This window comes from Protopterus annectens, chromosome 1.part0, assembly GCF_019279795.1.
Source record: "Protopterus annectens isolate FY-2018-M chromosome 1.part0, PAN1.0, whole genome shotgun sequence".
NCBI classification, from domain to species: Eukaryota; Metazoa; Chordata; order Ceratodontiformes; family Protopteridae; genus Protopterus; species Protopterus annectens.
In genome coordinates, this window is record NC_056725.1 from 1,551,617,601 (window position 1) to 1,551,638,133 (window position 20,533).

Here is a 20,533-nt window from a genome sequence, read left to right on the forward strand (position 1 = left end):
ATAGCTGGGTTCTGGTGGTCATTTGTTTGAAGTAGTCTGTCAGATAGACTTGTTTTTCTGAGGTGAGGAATGCCATCTGGGAAGCTGTGTCTAAGCTTGCTCCAATGAATACAATCTTTTGACTGGGTACCAGTTTTGATTTCTTTTCGTTGATGGTGTACCCCAAGGAGGTGAGAAGGTTTTTCTCAAATGTCAGGTGCTGCAGCAGCAACTCCTGACTGTCCGCCTGAATCAGGCAGTCGTCCAAGTATGGGTAAATTTGGATATTTCTCTGCCTGCAGTATGCAATGGCTGGAGCCAGGCATTTTGTCAATACTCTGGGTACAGTAGATAAGCCAAGGGAAGTGCAGAGAACTGATGATGCATAGACCCGGCCCTGAAGCATAGATACTTCCTGCATAACTCCCTTATGGGGATATGCAGATAGGCTTCTTTTAAGTCTAGGGTGATTAAAGTACAGTTTTGTACCTACCATAAATGTAGATGTTCGAAGATCCACATTGCTGCAGTCCTTACACTTGGGTAGTCCGCTGTCCTCGGTCGGCCCGAATATCAAAGTATAAGGCTGACGTCGGTCAAGGCGCATTTGACTGACATCAGGACGTCAGGGTACAAACGCATGACCGACGCCATATCCTCAGTCTTTTCTTGCCCCAGATGTCAGAAGACCCTAAAAATAAAGGTCAAAACCAAAAGACAGCAAAACAAACAACCAAGCACCCTTGCCCTAATAATATGTACAAAATATACACTATATACACAATATTTACAACTCAACCCACACAACCACCTCTAACTACAGAGGGAAGGAGGGAGGGTAAATTGGACTGCAGCAATGTGGATCTTCGAACATCTACATTTATGGTAGGTACAAAACTGTACTATGTTCTTCATCTCACATTGCTGCAGTCCTTACACTTGGGTAGAATCCCAAAGCAGAGGTATGGGAGGATGGCCAAACTATAAGGAAGCAGGAGCTGCCAAAATGCCCTGCAAAACAGCAGTGGCAAAACCAGCCCTGGATTTAGAGTAAAGTGGCAGGTGATAATGCCTAGAGAAAGTATGCACTGAACTCCAAGTAGCTGCCTCCAAAATATCCTTGGTTGCCACCCCTCAAAAAGCTGTCGAGTGGCAGTAGCTCTAGTGGAATGAGGCCTAATCCCAGCTGGAATCTCCTTGCCATGATGGGAATAACAGAAAGCAATGCAAAACCCAATCCACTTAGAAATAGTTTGTTTTGACACAGGCTTGCCCTGAGAACTCAAAGCAAAAGAAACAAATAACTGCTGAGACTGCCTGAACCCTTTAGTTCTGTCCAAATAATATCGCAACTGCCTGTGTACATCTAAAGTGTGCAAAATCTTTTCCCCTTTATTTTGGGGATTTGCATAAAAGTAGGCAAATGAATAGTTTGGTTTAAAGCCACACTAGAAACCACTTTAGGCATAAAGGAAGGATTAGTAATGTAAAGATACCCTATCCTTATGGAAAATTAAGAAAGGCTCAACCGCCATAAGGGCCTGCAATTCAGAAACCCTTTTTGCAGAGGTAATGGCCAACAAAAAAGCAGTCTTCCATGATAAATATTTCAACTCAGAAGTAGCTGCAGGCTCAAAAGGTTGTAGAGTGAGTTTCTCCAACACAAAATTGAGATCCCAAGCAGGAGTAGGAGATCTTCGTGGGGGTCTTATATTCTTTGCCCCTCTAAGAAATTGCTTGAACAAAGGATGAGAAAACAATGGTGGGTCACAATCATAGTGAGCCGAAATTGCTGCAGCATGAACCTTAATAGAAGAGAAAGACAAACCTTTGTTCAGTAACTCAGTAAGATATTGAAGAGCCACACTCAAATTAGGCTCAGAAACATCAAAATCTTTTGCTGCACTCCAAAATAAAAATCTCTTCCATTTATCTGCATTACACTTTCCTTGTACTAGGCCTTCTAGCTTCCAAAATAACATTCAAAACTTGCTGAGGAAGTGGAGGCCCACTATGGTTCAAAACAGAATATGCCAGGCTGTTAGGTGCAGAGAGTGAAGCTTGACATTGAGCAAATGGCTGTCCTCCTGTGACAACAGGTGTGGAATCGAAGGCAAAGGCCATGGAGGCTTCCGTACCAAACTTCTCAGTAATGGGTACCAGTGCTGTCGAGGCCAATCTGGAGCTATTAAAATCATCCTTGGCTTGTCCTGTCTGACCTTTAGAAGTACCTTTGGGAGGAGAGGCAGAGGTGGAAAGGCATACACATGAAGATTGCTCCAACTGAAAGAAAGAGCATCCACTCTCCAAGCTGTGGGATGAAACCTTTTTGTGCAAAACTTTGGCAGCTGATGGTTTAGTGGAGAAGCAAACAGATCTATGTCTGGAGTTCCCCATGACACTGTCAATTTCTGAAATACATGAGGATCCAATTTCCACTCGTGGGGATCCATAATTCGCCTGCTCAACACATCTGCTAAGGAGTTCTGTGCTCCTGGCAGAAACCTTGCCTGAAGATTGAGCTGTAAACTGAGAGCAGTCTCCCACAAAATCATTGCTTGCCTGCATAGAGGATAAGAATGTTCCCCTTGCTTGTTGATGTACCACATGACAGTTGTGTTGTCTGTTAGAATCAACACCTGCCCTGGAAGAAGTAAATCCTTGAAAGCTATTAATGCAAACTGGACTGCTAACATCTCCTTCAGGTTGATATGTAGATGTTGTAGTCTGGCAGGCCACTTGTCTTGTATCCACTTTCCATTTAGATGAGCTCTCCAAGCTTTGTCTGAGGCATCTGTCGTTAAAATCTGACTCGCCTCTGGCCGGGTCACAGAGAGTCCCTTGTTTAGGTGACATTCCTGAGCCCACCACAAAAATTCCTTTTGAATGCAAGGTATTATTTGAATGACAGTGTCCAGATCCTGGCAGTGCTGTGTCCATACATTTTTGAGATAACATTGCAGCTTCCTCATATGCAGTTTGGCATTGGGAAGTACCAGAATACAAGATGCCATGAACCCTAAGGCTTGAAGGACTGTCCTTGCAGTCAGCCCGGACTGATGAGATAGTTGATGGAAGTAAAGGGAAAGACTCTTTTGTTTGTCCGGGGTTAAAAAGGCCATCTGGGATGCTGTATTCAGTCTCACATCCAGAAAGCACATGTCCTGAGAGGGTACTAGACTGGACTTTATTTCGTTCACAGAATACCCCAGGCATCTTAGCACTGCTATCACATATTCCAAATGATGAAGAAGCTCTTCCCTTCCTTGAGCCAGAATCAGGCAGTCGCCCAAATAAGGCTAAATCTGTATTCCTTTTAGCCTGAAGAAAGCTATCACTGAGCCAGAACTTTGTGAACACTCTGGGCGCAGTAGATAAGCCAAAGGGCAATGCAGAGAACTGATAGTGAGAAGTCCCAGCTCAAAACGCAGATACTTCCTGCAACTTAGTCTGATAGGAACATGAAGGTAAGCCTCCTTGAGATCCAAAGTTACCATCCAATGATCTTTGCCCAGCAGAGGTAAAAGCTGCTGTAACGTCAACATTTTGAACTTGGGAATGTCCAGATAAGTGTTGAGGATAGATAAATCCAAAATTGGTCTCCACGTGTTCCCCTTCTTTGGTACTAGGAACAGGCGAGAATAAAATCCTAGGCCCACTTCTGGCATAGGGACCTGTATGGCCCTATTTGGAGTAACAGAGAAACTTGCTTGTGAGCCTCTATTCTTTGTTGAGGAGGAATGTCTGGCATGCCTTTGAAAGGAGGCAAGGTATGGAAATAAAACCTATAACCGTGGTGTATGATATCCAATACCCATCTGTCTCGGGTAATTAAACTCCAATTTTCTTTGAAAAGTGCCAACCTTCCTCCCAAAGGTGCTGCCAGACGAGAAGGTTCTGGCAGCTGAAAAGGTAGGTCATTGGGTCTGTTTACGAAAGGACTGACCCCTGCCCTCACCCGAAGACTGTGCAGGAGAACTCCCTGTTCTAGGCCTGAAAGAGCCCTGAGCTCTGCCCCTACCACGTCTAGATCTATCCCTAGACTGGGAATCATAAGAAGGATACGTCCACCCCTTAGTAGGCCAATTTCTACTAGACTTTGGAGGCTGGACCTGCAAAAAATCTTTAACAGTCTGCATAGACTTAGCCTTGTCTTCCATTTTCTTTAAAACTGCCTCAACAGGAGAACCAAACAACACGTCAGATTGTAAAGGAGCATCTAAAATCCTTGTTTTAACATGGTCAGATAAATTTTGATCCCTCAGCCAGGCGTGCCTGCGAAGAACTGACCCAGTGGCAGCCACCCTAGACGAGGCCTGTACAGCATCAAAACCACATTGCAAAGAATGCTTACCCACCTGTTCAGAAACATGTACTAAATCTTGCAACTCTTTACAACCAATACCTTCTGCCAGAGCATCAACCTTAGGCTTCAATTGTGAAAGGAGATAGTTTTGGTATTTCAACATGTGAAACTGGCAATTCAAAGCCCTCATAGCAAGAGTGGAAGAAGTATAAACTTTCTTTCCCCATCTATCCAAGGCCCTGGCCTCTATCTGCAGGAACGGTTCTTTACAACAGAAGCCTTAACACCTTTAGGCCCCTAACAGTTTCTGGGTCTGCCCTAGGACTCTTAAAAGATACTTATGAGCTTCAGGCACCCTGTAATACCTATCCGGTTTAACAGGAGCAGGAGGCAAAGAATCAGGATTAAGAGAAGCTTCTGTAAAAACATCTTCCACTACATCCAAAACAGGAGGTATAGCCAAAGGCCTATGCTGGGGTAAAAACAAAATTCCCTAAGCCTTTTCCTGGAATCAGAGAAGTCCTGACCTTCCCACTTAAAATGCTCCCTCATGGAATGAAGAGTTTCTGAAAAAGAAAAATCCTCAGGAGGAGAAGCAGAAGGAGTAGAATCATCCACATCAGAATCAGAATAAGGAGAGTACTCCTGCAAGTCTTCAGCCGAAGACTCTGAAACATCTGAAGCCTGCTCAAAACTCCCTAGCTCAGGCTCCACCCTAGGTCTCTTATCAGGAGGGGGCATAGAACCCCTAATCAAAGTAATCAAATCTTCTGCCATTTTAAGCATATGCTTCTTGGGCACAGTTCCTGAAGAACTAGGGGTAACACCAGCTGAAGCTAAACCTGGCCTGCCCTTGGGAGAAGCCTTGAAAACAGAAGGAGAGGGCCTAACCACCCTAGGCAGGGAGGGGAGTATAGTAACCTGAGAAGCCCCATCAGCCTGGCCTGCTTCCTGAGAGGCCACATCCTGCAATAACAAAGTCTCCCTGGGACCCCAAAGAACCTCCGTGGAACCACGGCTCCACCGACACCTCTAAAGAACCGGCGTCCGTACTGACGGTTCCTCTAGCCTAGGTTTAACTGCTTTGTCCTTGCGCTTCTTGAAGAAGCGGGCGCCGGAGCATCCGACGGCATTTTATAATTGCACCGCTCAAGACTAACCTGGCACAATCTAATCTTCTCTTTATAGTGCGCTATTGAATCTAGCACAAGAGCGACACCCAACAACGTCGTGCTCAGGCCCTAAACAAGGAATACACAAAGTATGGTAGTCTCTATGGTATCTGTTTCCCACAAGAAATACAATTATTCACTTTTTCTGACATCCGTAAACCACTGAGGCAAGAAAAACTAAAATATTCCCCAACGGGTACTTAGCCAACTTTGACTCGGTCTGAAACTCCGAAATCGAACAATTTCAGAACGCCAACCGGCACTTGCAACGCTGCTTCTGCATCGGACCATGCGGCAAAAAAGACTGAGGATATGACGTCGGTCATGCGCATTTGTACCCTGACGTCCTGATGTCAGTCAAATGCGCCTTGACCGACGTCAGCCTTATACTTTGATATTCGGGCCGACCGAGGACAGCGGACTACCCAAGTGTAAGGACTGCAGCAATGTGAGATGAAGAACATCCAGGCATCCTTGGCTAGCATAGGAAGAAGCTGTTGCAGGGTAAGCATTATGAATTTTGGTACTACCAGGAAGGTGTTGAGAATGGAAAGATCCAGGATTGGACGCCAAGAGCCCTCTTTCCTGGGTACCAGAAAGAGTCTGTAGTAGAATCCATGACCCCTCTGTTCTAATAGAACTGGCTGAATAGCTCTGATATTGAGTAGGGAAAGTTCTTGGTTTTGAGCCTCTGCCCACTGGTTTGGAGGAAGGTCTGGAAACCCACTTGGGGTTGGCAGTAAATGGAAGTAAAATTTGTACCCCTGGGATACAATGTTGAGGACCCGTCGGTCCTGAGTGATGGACGTCCAGTTTTTTGCATGAAGGGCAAGTTTTCCTCCTAGGGGGCGCACAAGCAATTGGGCAGGACTGGGGAGTGGAGTAAAAAAGTAATTGTGAGCTTTTTCCATAAGGAGGTGGCTTACCACTCCCTGCTTTAAGGGTGGGGGCACTCCATTGTTTATATCTCTGCATACCCTGAGACTGTAGTCTGGGTGGTCTGTTTCCCCTGGGTCTGGTCTGAGAAAGCCTGGAGGGGGCTGGAAAGGACCAGTGTTCGGAAGGGCAATGCCTACTGAATCTAGGGGGTTGCACTTGTAAGAATTCTGTAACAGTCTGCATAGACTTAGCTTTTTCTTCCATCTTTTTAAGAACCTCTTCTGTTTTGGTGCCAAATAGTCCTTATTCAAAGGAGCGTCTGGCAACCTTGATTTGACATGGTCTGGCAAGGTCTGCTCAGTACAGAACCAGTGACAGCTGCCAGGCAAGATGCTTTTAGGCCAAAGTCACACTGCAAAGTAGGCTTGTTGACTTGGCTTGCAGAGTGCATAAGCTCCTGCAATTCCTTATTTTCTGCACAGTCTGAAAATGTTGCCACTTTTTGTTTAATAAGTTCCATAATATGTTCCTGGTACTTCAGCATGTGAAACTGACAATTCAATGCCCTAAATAAGCAAGAGTTGCAGAGGTATATACCTTCTTACCCCATCTGTCCAAAGCTCTGGAATCCCTGTCCGAAGGGGTGGGATTCTTGGCTGTAGTAGCCTTGATACCTTTAGGTCCCTGGGAAATTATCTCTGGGTCAGCAGTAGGATTTTTAAAAAGAAATGTGTCTCTCAGGTACTTAGCCAGATCTCTGTAATACCCGTCTGGTTTCCTAGGGGCAGGAGGTAAAGTGTCAGGAGTAAGACTGGACTCCATAAAAACATCATCCACAACATCCGGGACAGGGGGTGTTGCTAAGGGCCTGTGTTGAGGCAACTCTAGAAATTCTCTGAGTCTCTTTTTGGACTGAGGATAGCCTTGGCAATCCCAGTGGAAATGCTATTGTAAGGTATGCAAGGTTTCACCAAAATAAAAATCCTCTGGAGGGGAGGCAGAGGGAATGAATTCCTCTGCATCTGAATCCTCATAAGCAGATAATGGCATGTCTTCATAATCAGAAATTTCAGAGTCATCGGACTCCTGGCCTGCAGAAGCTGAAGGAGACTGGATTCTGTCTCTTAGCAGGGGAAGGCTGACTTACCCTACTCAGCTTAATAAGGTCTTCAGCCATTCTAAGCATTTGTTTTTGTGGCATGGGAGCAGGTGCATGTGCTTTGGTCAGTTTTCTAGGCATAGTGCATACACTGAGCCTAAGAAACTCATTAGTTTTGGTTAAAAAAGTCATCAGAGTCAATCAGTTGAGCGACTAACTGCCTCAGAAGCCGGTGCCTGCTCAGCGGCTCCAGACCCATCCAAGGTAGACACCCCCACAGGTTCCACAGTCGAAGAGTCTCTCAGCACACCGGACTCCGAATGGGTCTCAGTAGAGGCCTGCGAATCCACTGAAGCAGGCATCAGGGGTTGCAAAAGCACCCGAGTACCGGCGGGACTGGCGACTAGCTTAACGGAAGCGTCGGCTGTTTTGGACCTATGCGGTCTGTCTTTATCTTTACATTTTTTTTCAGAAGATCAGTAGCCGAATGTCTTACCGAAGCCATTTCAGAATACGGAGATAGTGTGAAAAAATTTGAGACAGAGCCCAAACGACGAATGCTTCAGGTATTAAATAAGGAACAAAACCAACAGCGAGGGATGTCGTGGTCTGGGCCTAAGCAGGTGACGCAGTAAGAAGGAAAATCACGGTGAGGTATTTGTTTTCCACAGGCAAGACCATTAACTTTTTCTGACATCGGTTAGAGCAAGAAAAAGGGATCCCCAATGGGGTACTTAGCTTTAGAAGACTTTAGGATTACTAAATTTGTAGATGAAAATTCAGGTAGCGGCCGACTGACACTTAAGTACAGTTTTGTACCTACCATAAATGTAGATGTCCGATAGGTATGCATCTGCAGTCATCACATACGGGTTGTCCTGCCTCAGGCAGCCCTTCGGTCGGCCGGATTCCAAAGTCTGGGTCCGGCGTCGGCTGATGTCGCCCTTTCCCCGACGTCAGAGCACCTGGGGTATAAAAGAGTCAGCCGACGCCATCTTCCTCAGTTTTTCTTGCCCCAGATGCCAGGTGCCCTCTAAGGAAGGCTAAATTTGGAGAAACGCAATAAATTCCAAAAATGCACAGAAATATATATATGTAAATATAAAACAAATACACCATAATAGATAACCCCAGCTAGCTATGAGAGGGAAAGGTACCCAATAAATACCACAGAGGGGAAGGAGGGAGGGTAAACCTGACTGCAGATGCACATATCGGTAGAATACCATAGCCAATCTGGGGGTGGAGGATCTATGTAAAGGATGGTGTAGCTGAAATTCCCTGCAGGACTGCCGTAGCAAAGCCTGCTCTGGATCTGGAATATAAAGGTAAACTGTAATGCTTGGAAAATGTATGCACGGAGCTCCATGTAGCAGCTTCTAAAATGTCCTTGGTAGCCACCCCTCTTCAGAAGGCTGTGGAGGTGGCTGTGGCTCTGGTGGAATGAGGTCTAATGTTAGTTGGCACAGTTTTTCCATGGAAGGAGCAACAAAAACGAATGCAATTCCCTATCCATTTTGAAATTGTCTGTTTGGAAATTGCTTTTCCTTGTGCACCAGCAGCATATGCTACAAAGAGCTGGTCAGTTTTTCTGTAACTTTTAGTTCTGTCCAAGTAGTAGCGCAACTGTGTATGTCCAGGGCGTGCAGAAGCTTTTCCCCTTTGTTTTGTGGATTCGGAAAGAAGGTAGGCAGGTGAATAGCTTGGTTTAACGAGACCCTGGATACCACCTTTGGCATAAATAAAGCATTGGTTCTCAATGAGACTCTGTCCTGATGAAAAATAAGAAATGGCTGTACTGCCATGAGGGCCTGCAACTCAGATACTCTTCTTGCTGAGGTTATGGCCAGAAGGAAGGCAGTCTTCCAAGACAGGAACTGTAGTTCTGCAGATGCTGCTGGTTCAAAGGGAGGCAGTGTTAGTTTTTCCAACACGAAGTTAAGGTCCCAAGTAGGCACTGGTGGTTTCCTTGGAGGATTGATGTTTTTAATTCCTCTTAGAAACTGTCTTAGGAGAGGATGAGAGAAGACAGGTGGATCAGTATTGTACTCTGCTGAAATTGCTGAAGCATGAATTTTAATGGAAGAGTAAGACAGGCCATTGTGGAGCATTTCTGCCAAGTATTCCAGGATATGTGCCATGTTCATCACTTTCGCATCTAGGCCCTTTATGGTGCTCCAAGTGTGAAATCTTTTCCATTTTGCCGAATATGCCTTTCTTGTGGAAGGCCGGCGAGCTTCCATGATGATATCCTTCACTCTCTTGGATAGCCTATCCTGGGGAGGAATCAAGGTATTTTCCAGGCTGTTACTTGCAAGGTTTTCAGGTTGGAATGCAGAGTTTTGTAATTGTGCTGTGTCAGGAGAAGTGGCCATTGTGGAAGAGGCCATGGTTTTGTGCGTGACATGCTCTTTAACAGTGGGTACCAGTGCTGTCTTGGCCAGTCCGGAGCTATCAAAATCACTTTTGGCTGCTCTGTCCTGATCTTCAGTAAGACCTTGGTCATTAATGGAAGAGGTGGAAATGCATACACTGTTAGAGTTCTCCAGCTGAAAGAGAGGGCGTCCACTTTCCATGCTTGTGGGTGGTATGTCCTTGAGCAGAACCTCTCCAGCTGATGATTGTGGGGGGTGGCAAAGAGTTCTATGTCCAGCCTCCCCCATGATTGTGTTATCTGAAGGAAGATGTCTGGGTGCAGCATCCATTCGTGCGCATCCATAATGTTTCTGCTTAAGCTGTCTGCCAGTATATTGTCCTTTCCTGGCACAAACTGGGATTGCAACTCTATATTGAGTTTCAAGGAAAGTTCCCATAGATTCATTGCCAGTCTGCAAAGAGGGTAGGAATGGGTGCCTCCTTGCTTGTTTATGTACCACATAACTGTGGTGTTGTCTGTCCTTATTAGCAGGTGGCCTTGATGCAGAAAGAGTTTGAAGGCCTCGATTGCATGCATCACTGCCAGCATTTCCTTTTGGTTTATGTGTATGCGTAGCTCTTTTTGTGACCATAGTCCTTGAATGCATCTGCCCTCCACGTGCACTCCCCATCCGTGGTCTGAAGCGTCTGTTGTAATGGTTTGGCTGGCTATTGGTTTGCTGAAGGGCAGACCCCCGTTTGACTGGCTTGCTTGAGCCCACCACAAATTCCTTTTGAAGGCATGGGATGAGTGGTATCAAAGTTTCCAAGCTGTGACTGTGCTGAGTCCATAAACTCCTTAGGTACCATTATAGCTTCCTCATATGCAGCCTTGCTTGTGGAATCAGAAGAATGCAAGAAGCCATGTAACCCAGGGCCTGCAGGATTTTCCTTGCAGTCAGCTGAGTTTGTCTTAACAGATTTTTGAAGTAATCCGGTAGTTGAATTTGTTTTTCTTCTGTGAGGAAAGCCATTTGGGTGGTTGTGTCTAGATTCGCACCCAGAAAAGTTATTCTTTGGGATGGAACAAGTCTTGACTTGTGAATGTTGACTGTGTATCCCAAGGCCTGAAGTAGGTGAATGGCATAATTCAAGTGTTTTACCAAAGTTTGTTGGCTGTCCGCTTGTATAAGGCAGTCGTCCAGATATGGGTATATTTGAATCCCCTGAAGTCTGCAGTGTGCAATTACTGATGCCAGGCATTTCGTGAATACTCTGGGCGCAGTAGATAAGCCAAAGGGCAATGCTGAGAATTGATAATGCTCTGAACCTGCAAGAAATCTGAGGTGTCTTCTGCAGCTTTGTCTGATAGGGACATGCAGGTATGCCTCCTTGAGGTCCAGAGTTACCAGCCAAGACCCCTTGCCCAGCATGGGAAGGAGTTGCTGTAGAGTCAGCATTTTGAATATTGGCACAATGAGATAAGTATTCAGTGTGGACAAGTCGAGAATAGGCCTCTATTGCTTTTCTTTTCTTGGAACAAGGAATAGTCTGGAATAAAATCCTTGGCCTTGTTCTGAGAGAGGAACCTTTTCTATAGCTTTCATTTGCATTAAGTTGGAGATTTGTTTCAATGCCTCTGCCCTTTGAATTGGTGGCAGGTCTGGCATGCCTTTTCTTTTTGGTAATGTGTGGAAATGGAACCTGTATCCTTTGTCTATTATTTTTAGTGTCCATTTGTCCCTTGTAATACTGTGCCAATTTTCTGAGAATAAAGAAAGCTTTCCGCCCAAATGTGCTTCCAATTGAGCCCTGGTTGGCAGTGTCAAAGTAAAGTCATTGAGTCTGTCCTTGTGCAGCAGTTGTAGGTCCTGCACTACCTCTCTGGTTGGGAGGCTGCCATTGACGTCCTCTGTAGGAGCCTCTAGCTTGCCCTCACCTCTGGCACGCCTGTTCTTGCCTCTCTGAAATCTCTGTGTCTGGAAAGGACCAATTCTTGGAAGGCCAATTTCTGCTGAATCTTGGTGGTTGGACTTGAAGAAAATCTTTGACTGTTTGTACAGATTTTGCCTTTTCTTCAAATTTCTTTAAAGACCTCCTGAGCAGTGGAGCCAAACAACTTTTGCTTTTCCAGTGGAGCATCCAAAAGCTTTGCTTTAACATGGTCTGGCAGAGATTGTTCCTTCAGCCAAGCATGCCTACGTATAACTGTACCTGTCATAGCTGACCTACATGAAGCTTCCAATGCATCATAACCACACTGCAAGAAATGGTTGCTAACCTGTTGGGAGTTATGTACCAGATCCTGAAGAGATTTGTGATCTAGGGGTTCAGGTGAAGACAGTTTTTTATGCAATTCATCTAACAAATACTCTTGGTACTGTATCACATGAAATTGACAATTTAAAGCCCTTATACAAAGAGTAGCAGAAGTATACACTTTTTTACCCCATCTCTCTAGAGCCCTGGACTCCCTTTCGGAGGGGAGTGGATTTTTAGTAGTGGCAGCTGCAACCCCTTTAGGGCCCTGGGAAATAGTTTCTGGATCAGCAGAATGGGCCTTGTAAAGGAAAATATGTGAGTCCAGGACCCTGTAGTACCTATCGGGTTTGGCAGGAGCCAGAGGGAGTGTGTCAGGGGTTGCGCTAGACTCAGAGTACACATCATCAATGACATTCAAAACAGGAGGAATAGCCAAAGGTCTATGCGGAGGCAAATGCAAGAAGGTCCTTAATCTCTTCCTGGAATCAGAGAATTCCTGGCCCTGCCACTGGAAATGCTCTCTCATAGTGTGAAGAGTCTCCCCGAAGGACAGCTCTTCAGGAGGGGAGGCAGAGAGGATAGATTCCTCTGCATCAGAATCCTCGTAGGCCGAAAAAGCCTCCTCCTGGTAGTCCGAGAGAGTAGAGCCATCAGAGGCCTCATCTGAGGAGTGGGGATCAGAGGGCTCAACCCTGTGCCTTTTATCTGGAGGAGGTTGAGAGCCCCTATCCGGATAAGGCGGAGAGCCCCTAATTAATGAAATAAGGTCCTCTGCTAAACTTAGGATTTGTGAACCTGTTGTGGGTCCCTGAGGGATAACCCTGGGAGGCAAAGCTTTTGGGTGTTTAGCAGCTTTAGCCCTAGAGAATGCCTTTATGGACATGGATGCAGGAGGCCTGGCTGCACCACGTGCTGGTGTAGTTTTGTCTAGAGGAATGGTGTCGGAAGGTTCCAGGACACCAGTTTCTAATGGAGATTCAATAACCGATTCCGTAGGGGCCTCCGGGGCTGAGGTAGTCGGTTGAGCGGTTTTGGTGGTCGGAAGTACCAAGGACTCTGTTTCAGCCGAGACCCTCGCGGTAGGCCTGGCCGTGGTTTCAGCCGAAACCGCAGCCCGCGTGTGTAGGTCCTTGTCCTTCCGTTTCTTTGTTAAATGTGAAGTCAGAGTCTCCGACGGCATATTGTAAGCAAAACTAGCCCCCAAAAATTCCTCTGCAAACTCCGCCCGACGTCTAAGAGTGCGTCGGTTGAAGGAAGCACAGGCTGAACAGGCCGAGATGTCGTGGTCTGGGGCTAGGCAGGGGAGGCAATAAGAGTGGAAATCCTTATGAGGTATTAGTTTCCCACAAGTTAAGCAATTATTAATTTTATCTGACATCGGCTGAGGCAAGAAAGAGTCCCCAACGGGGTACTTAACTTTTGAAGTCTTCGGTTTAGCTGAATTACAGGAGCTGGCTGACCGGCACTTGCGAACTGCTTCTGCTTCGGGCACCACGCGGCAAGAAAGACTGAGGAAAATGACCCAGACTTTGGAATCCGGCAGACCGAAGGGCTGCCTGAGGCAGGACAACCCATATGTGATGACTGCAGATGCATCCTTGAAGGACATCTGCTTCTGCTTCGGGCTACTCGTCAAGAAAGACTGATGTAATGGAGTCTTCTGCCTGTTTTTATACCCCTGACGTCAGTCCTGGAGCGACAGCATCCGACGCAGAAATACTAAGTCTCTGGTATTCGGGCCGACTGAAGGCTACCTGCAGGCAGATAATTCAAGCGTGATGACTGCAACAGTGAAACACGAAGAACATCAATGCAGTACACTTCAGCCTAAGGCCTCTGAGGAAGAATGAAAATTAGAAGTAAATAGACACTTTTTCCTTTTAGTAAGCTGGGTGCCCAAAGTGGAAGTCTCAGACTGGTCTGGCTGCAAACTGTGCCATATGGTAAACGCCTCCTCTGCCAATCTCTTGAAATTCTGCTTAGCCTGGTCCAAGCCAAACACTGGAGCCTGGAAATAATGAATTGGAAAGATGGAAACATAGAAGTGATTCAACAGAAAGAGGGAGGTTGTCAATCCTGTTTGTGGGCCTTTCCATATGACTTGCTAAGATATGCAAGTAGGCGCGCTGTTGTAAGCACGTAAATAAAAAAAACTATAAAGATAACTAAACAAGTTTTATATATAAAAAAGTTAACAGCTAAGTAGCAGTAAAAAAAGGAACCTGTAAATATAGAGAGCATTAGGAAAGGTACAATCAAAAGTAAAGTTGTGTTAAGACCAACCCAAAACGTATATTTGATAGCATACTGGTAAACTATTTTTGTTTTCCTAAGAAGCTTGGCTAAGGAAGGAAGGAAAACAAAGGCCAAAAATCTGACATAGACAAGCAAAGGGAAGAGTGTTTTTTCCAGAAGGAAAGATTTTAACAAAACAAGACTCCCAATATGGATATGGTCTTTGCACAGTTTAAAGAAACAATGGATATGTGATGCGTACCACATCAAACCAAAAACTCTTTTCAGGCCCAAACTGCAATTTTCTACATATTTCACCACAGAAAATGGTTAAACTCATCTAGAGCTTAAAAACTTTTAGTCAGGACATTTTCTGAGGGGGTGGAGTCAGTAAAAAGTACAGTTTTGTACCTACCATAAATGCAGATGTTCGAGTGCTAATACAACTGCAGTAATCACATATGGGTTTCTCTGCCGTCAGGCGGGTCCTCGGTCGGCCGAATTCCAAAGTTTAGTCCGGCGTCGGTTGTTGTCGCCTTCTTCCCTGACGTCAGTGCGACAGGGGTATACAAGTCACAGCTGACGCCATATTCTCCAGTCTTTCTTGCCCCAGATGTCAGGTGCCCCCAAAAGGAAGGCAATAGATAAATAATTGGAAGGCAATAGATAAATTATATATATATATATATATATATATATATATATATGTAAATATATTCAAGCAATGCAATGATATCAAAAAAAGAGTAGTTGCAAGCAAATACATCATAGGAGGATAACCCAAAATAGGTTGTATGAGGAGGTGTTAGCCACTAGTCCTATACCTAGAGGGGAAGGAGGGAGGGAAACCTGTACTGCAGCTGTATTAGCACTCGAACATCTACATTTATGGTAGGTACAAAACTGTACTATGTTCATCGTGCATACAGCTGCAGTAATCACATATCGGTAGAATCCCAAAGCTACGCACAGGGTGGTAGGCACTAGGTAGAACTGGGATGAGCCAGAATGCTCTGCAACACAGCAGTAGCAAAGCCTGCTCTAGTTTTGGAATATAAAAGCAGGTGGTAGTGTCTTGTGAAGGTATGTACAGAACTCCAAGTGGCTGCCTCCAAGATATCTTTGGTAGGAACTCCTCTGAGGAAGGCTGCAGAGGTAGCTGTGGCCCTGGTGGAGTGTGGTCTGATGCCTACAGGGACAGATTTCCCATGATAGGAGTAACAAAATGGTATGCAGTGGCCTATCCATTTAGAGATTGTCTGTTTGTTAACAGGCTTCCCTTGAGCTACTACAGCATAAGACACAAAAAGTTGTTCTGATTTCCTGAAAGGCTTTGTTCTGTCCAAATAGTAACGTAGCTGTCTATGGATGTCTAAGGAATGTAGCAGCCTTTCCCCTTTGTTTTGAGGATTGGGGTAAAAGGTAGGTAAGTGTATGGCTTGATTTAAAGCTACCCTGGATACCACTTTAGGCATAAATGACAGGTTGGTTCGAAGGGAAACCCTGCCCTGATGGAAGATAAGAAAGGGCTGCACAGCCATGAGGGCTTGAAGTTCCAAAACCCTACGAGCTGAGGTAATGGCCAGAAGGAAAGCTGTTTTCCAGGACAAATATTGCAAATCTGTTGAGGCAGCTGGTTCAAAGGGAGGCAATTTTAATTTTTCTAGAATGTAATTAAGATCCCAGGCTGGCACTGGTTGTTTCCTTGGTGGTCTTATATTCTTAGCCCCTCTGAGGAATTGCCTTAATAGTGGGTGAGAGAATAACGGTGGATCAGTGTTGAATTCTGCAGAAATGGCTGAGGCATGGATTTTTATGGAGGAAAATGAAAGTCCACTGTTCAGCAGCTCAGCTAGATACTGTAATACCTGAGGCAAATTCAGTTTTCTCGGGTCCTGGCCTTTTTTCTCATTCCAAGAGCAAAACTGTTTCCATTTTGCAGAGTAAGTCTTCCTAGTAGATGGCCTTCTGGCCTCCAGAATGACATCCTGCACCTCTTTGGAGAGTGGGGTCTGCTGTGGTGTTAAGGAATTTTCCATGCAGCAAGATTGAGTGTTTTCAGCTGACTGTGAAGAGTTTTGTAGCTGTGCTGAGTTAGCAGAAGAGGCATTAGAGGTAGAGGCCAGGGAGGAGTATGTGTTAGGCTCCTTAGGAGTGGGTACCAGTGCTGCCTTGGCCAGTCTGGAGCAATCAGTATCATCTTCGGTCTGTCTGCTCTTGTTTTCAAGAGCACCTTGGGTAGAAGAGGCAGAGGTGGGAAAGTGTACACTGTCCATGCTGTCCAATTGAATGAAAGGGCGCCCACCCTCCAGGCCTTTGGATGAAAAGTCCTTGAACAAAACTTTTCCAATTGATGGTTCCTGTGGGAGGTGAAGAGATCTATGTTTGGCCTTCCCCATGTTTGGATTATCTTTGTAAACACCTGTGGATGCAGCTTCCATTCGTGTGGATCTGTCATATTTCTGCTTAGATTATCTGCCAGCGTGTTTTCCAAACCTGGCAAGTACTGTGCTTGAAGTTCGAGTTGCCATTCCAGAGCCAAGCTCCAAAGTGTCATGGCTAGTCTGCACAGGGGATATGAATGTGTTCCTCCTTGTTTATGTACCACATTACTGTGGTGTTGTCTGTTCTTATCAATAATTGTCCTGGATGCAGGAGGTCCTTGAATGCTGTAATTGCATTTATCACTGCTAGCATTTCTTTTTGATTGATGTGAAGGTGCTTTTCCTTTTGGGACCATTTGCCCTGAATGCACCTGCCTGCCAAGTGCGCCCCCCCAGGCGTAATCTGAGGCGTCTGTTGTGATGACTTGATTTGCTTGAGGTTTGCAGAATGGGAGACCTGTCTTTGTTTGACATGCTTGGGCCCACCATAGAAATTCCTTTTGCAAACATGGAATTATTGGTATTATTGTTTCCAAATTGTGGCTGTGTTGAGACCATAGGCTTTTTAGGTACCATTGAAGTTCTCATATGCAACTTTGCACATGGGATTAAAAGAATGCAAGATGCCATGAATCCCAGAGCCTGCAGGATTTTCCTTGCAGTAAGCCTGGTACAATTTGCTAGTGTTTTGAAGTACTGAGTTAGTTGCCCTTGTTTTTCTGGCGTAAGATAGGCCATCTGGGTGTTTGTGTCCAAGTTGGCACCCAGGAAAGTTATTTTCTGAGATGGTGTTAGCCTGGATTTCTCTTTGTTGATTGTGTATCCCAGAGAATTCAGTAACCGTGTTGCATAGGCCAGATGTTCCAGAAGAGTGTGCTTGCTGTCCGCTTGGATCAGGCAGTCGTCCAAATAAGGGTAAATTTGTATTCCTTGAAGTCTGCAGTAGGCAATTACTGATGCCAGGCATTTCATGAATACTCTGGTCACAGTAGATAAGCCAAAGGGCAATGCAGAGAATTGACAGTGGATTGAACCTGCAAGAAATCTGAGGTATCTTCTGCAGCTTTGTCTGATTGGGACATGCAGGTATGCCTCCTTGAGGTCCAATGTTACCAGCCAAAACTCCTTGCCCAGCATGGGAAGCTGCTGCTGTAATGTGAGCATCTTGAATTTTGGTACGAGTAGAAATGTATTTAGGATGGATAAGTCCAAAATGGGTCTCCAGTCGGTTCCTTTTCTTGGTACCAGGAAAAGTCTGGAATAAAAACCTTGACCTTGTTCGTGAGTAGGAACCTCTTGAATGGCTTTCATGTCCATGAGTTTTGCAATTTGTATTTGCGCCTCTGCCCTTTGATTGTGTGGCAGGTTTGGCATGCCTCTCCTTTTTGGAAGAGTTTGAAAATGAAATCTGTAGCCTCTGTTTATTATGTCCAGGATCCATTTGTCTGTTGTGATAATATGCCAATTTCTTGAAAATAGTGCCAGTTTTCCTCCCAAGGGAGCCGCCAGCTGATACTTGCTTGGCATAAAAAGAAGGAAGTCATTGGGTTTGCTTTCTGTATTGTTGTGCACCGTCTTCGCCACCTCTTGGTGCTTGAGTTTGCCATTGTCTGCCTCTATATGATCCTTAAGATTGTCCTCTGCCCCTTGAGCGCCTGTATCTACCTCTTTGGGGCTTGTCCGTGGCTGGAAAGGACCAGTTTTTTGAAGGCCAATTTCTGCTAAAAATAGGTGGCTGTACCTGTAGAAAAGCCTTGACAGTTTGCATAGATTTAGCTTTTTTTTCCATTTTCCGTAGTATCTCCTCAGCATTAGTACCAAATAGCACATCCTTTTGTAAAGGAGCATCTAGTAGTTTAGCTTTAAAATGATCAGACAAGATTTGTTCCCTAAGCCAGGCAGGTCTACGAATGACTGCTCCTGTAGCAGCAGCTCTACTTGAGGCCTCTAAGGCATCATAACCACATTGTAAGGTGTGTTTACCCACTTCTTCTGCACTATGCATCATATCCTGCAATTCCTTCAAATCTGGTTGTTCAGGTTGAGACATTTTGTTTCTTAATTGTGATAACAAACTGCTGATATTTAAGCATATGGAACTGACAATTTAAGGCCCTCATGACTAGGGTGGCCGAGGTGTATACCATTTTGCCCCACCTTTCTAACTATCTAGATTCTCTTTCGAAAGGTAGTGGATTCTTGGCAGTAGAGGCCTTCATTCCCTTGGGGCCTTGAGAAATGGTTTCAGGGTCAGCATTATGGCTTTTGAAAAGAAACTGGTGAGAGTTAGGGACTCTGTAGTACCTATCAGGTTTAACTGGTGCAGGAGGCAGGGAATCTGGATTCAGACAAGCCTCCAAGTAAACATCATCAAGTATGTCCAGGACAGGAGGTATAGCCAGAGGTCTGTGTTGAGGTAACAAAAGAAATTCCCTAAGCCTTTTCTTGGAATCAGAAAAGTCTTGGCCTTCCCAATGGAAGTGCTCCCTCAAGGTGTGCAAGGTTTCCCCAAAAGAAAAATCCTCTGGGGGAGATACAGAAGGAATGGACAGTTCTGCATCAGAATCTTCATAAGGGGAGTACGAGTGTTCCTCCACATCAGAATGTTCTGAGAAAATGCAGCCCTGTTCAGAGGAGTGAGAGTATTCCTCCACTCTGGGTCTCTTGTCTGGAGGGGGCTGGGAGCCCCTGATATAGGAAATTAAATCCTCAGCCATTTTAAGCATCTGCTTTTTAGGCATGGGGCCTGGGGATGGGCCCTGTGCAACAGGCCTCTTGGGATGCATGGCAGATTTGGACTTAGTGAAGGCCTTAATGGAAAAGGAAGAGGGTCTAAATACACCCTGGGTGGAAGTGGACCTGTCCACATTAGGAGGCTCAACACTCACTGTGGTTTCGGTGGTTGTAGTCCGAGTAAGGGCAGAGGTACCAGCGGTCTCGGGTACAGAAGACACCGCCAAGGAAGTGTCGTCGGTAGTCAGGGACTGCATAGGCGTCTCGCTGAGAACCGGACCACGTGCAGCCGGTTTTGGCGTGGTGTCGGTGGAGACCACGCGTCTGTCCTTGTCCTTTCGTGTTTTGGACAAAACAGTAGTCGGAGTATCAGACGACATTTTATAATCAAAGGCTTTACCAAAATAATGTTGGGCGAACTCCGCCCGACGCTTAATAGTGCGTTTATTGAAAGTAGCACAAAAGCGACAGCCCGAGACGTTGTGGTCTGGGCCTAAACAAGGTATGCAGAGGGAATGGAAATCCTTATGCGGTATTTGCTTCCCACAAGAAATACAATTGTTAACTTTGTCTGACATCGGTCTGAGGCAAGAAAAGTTTCCCCAACAGGGTACTTAGCTTTAAAGAAGACTTCGGTTTCCAATTTTCAGAATTCAGGAGCTGGCCGACCGGCACTTGCGAACTGCTTCTGCTTCGGGCACCGCGTGGCAAAAAAGACTGGAAAATATGGCATCGGCTGTGACTTATATACCCCTGTCGCACTGACGTCAGGGAAGGCGGCGACAACAACAGACGCCGGACCAAGACTTTGGAATTCGGCAGACCGAGGACCCGCCTGACGGCAGAGAACCCATATGTGATTACTGCAGATGTATGCACGATGAACATCCAATGTTTCAGGTAACAGGCAACAAGGCAGGGAACAGCTGTATGTCAATCACAGATTAGACAGGAGGTGATGAATGGTTAAGGGGCATTATAATCTACCCACAGTGAATACATGTACAATTATACTGCCTTACGGCAATACAAATGATACTACTATCTCAATTAACATCAGTTTCCACCAGTATACAGGAAAATCCAATTTAATTTTAATATGGCAAAAAAATGCTCATCAAACCCATCA

At 45.4% G+C, this 20,533-nt stretch overlaps 1 protein-coding gene across 1 annotated transcript in view; it reads right to left on the minus strand.

Annotated features, from left to right (window-relative positions):
• The window catches only part of AKIRIN2 (akirin 2), a 473,016-nt gene that overhangs the window by 93,695 nt on the left and 358,788 nt on the right, over positions 1–20,533 (minus strand). The gene's annotated exons all lie outside the window — the stretch shown is intronic.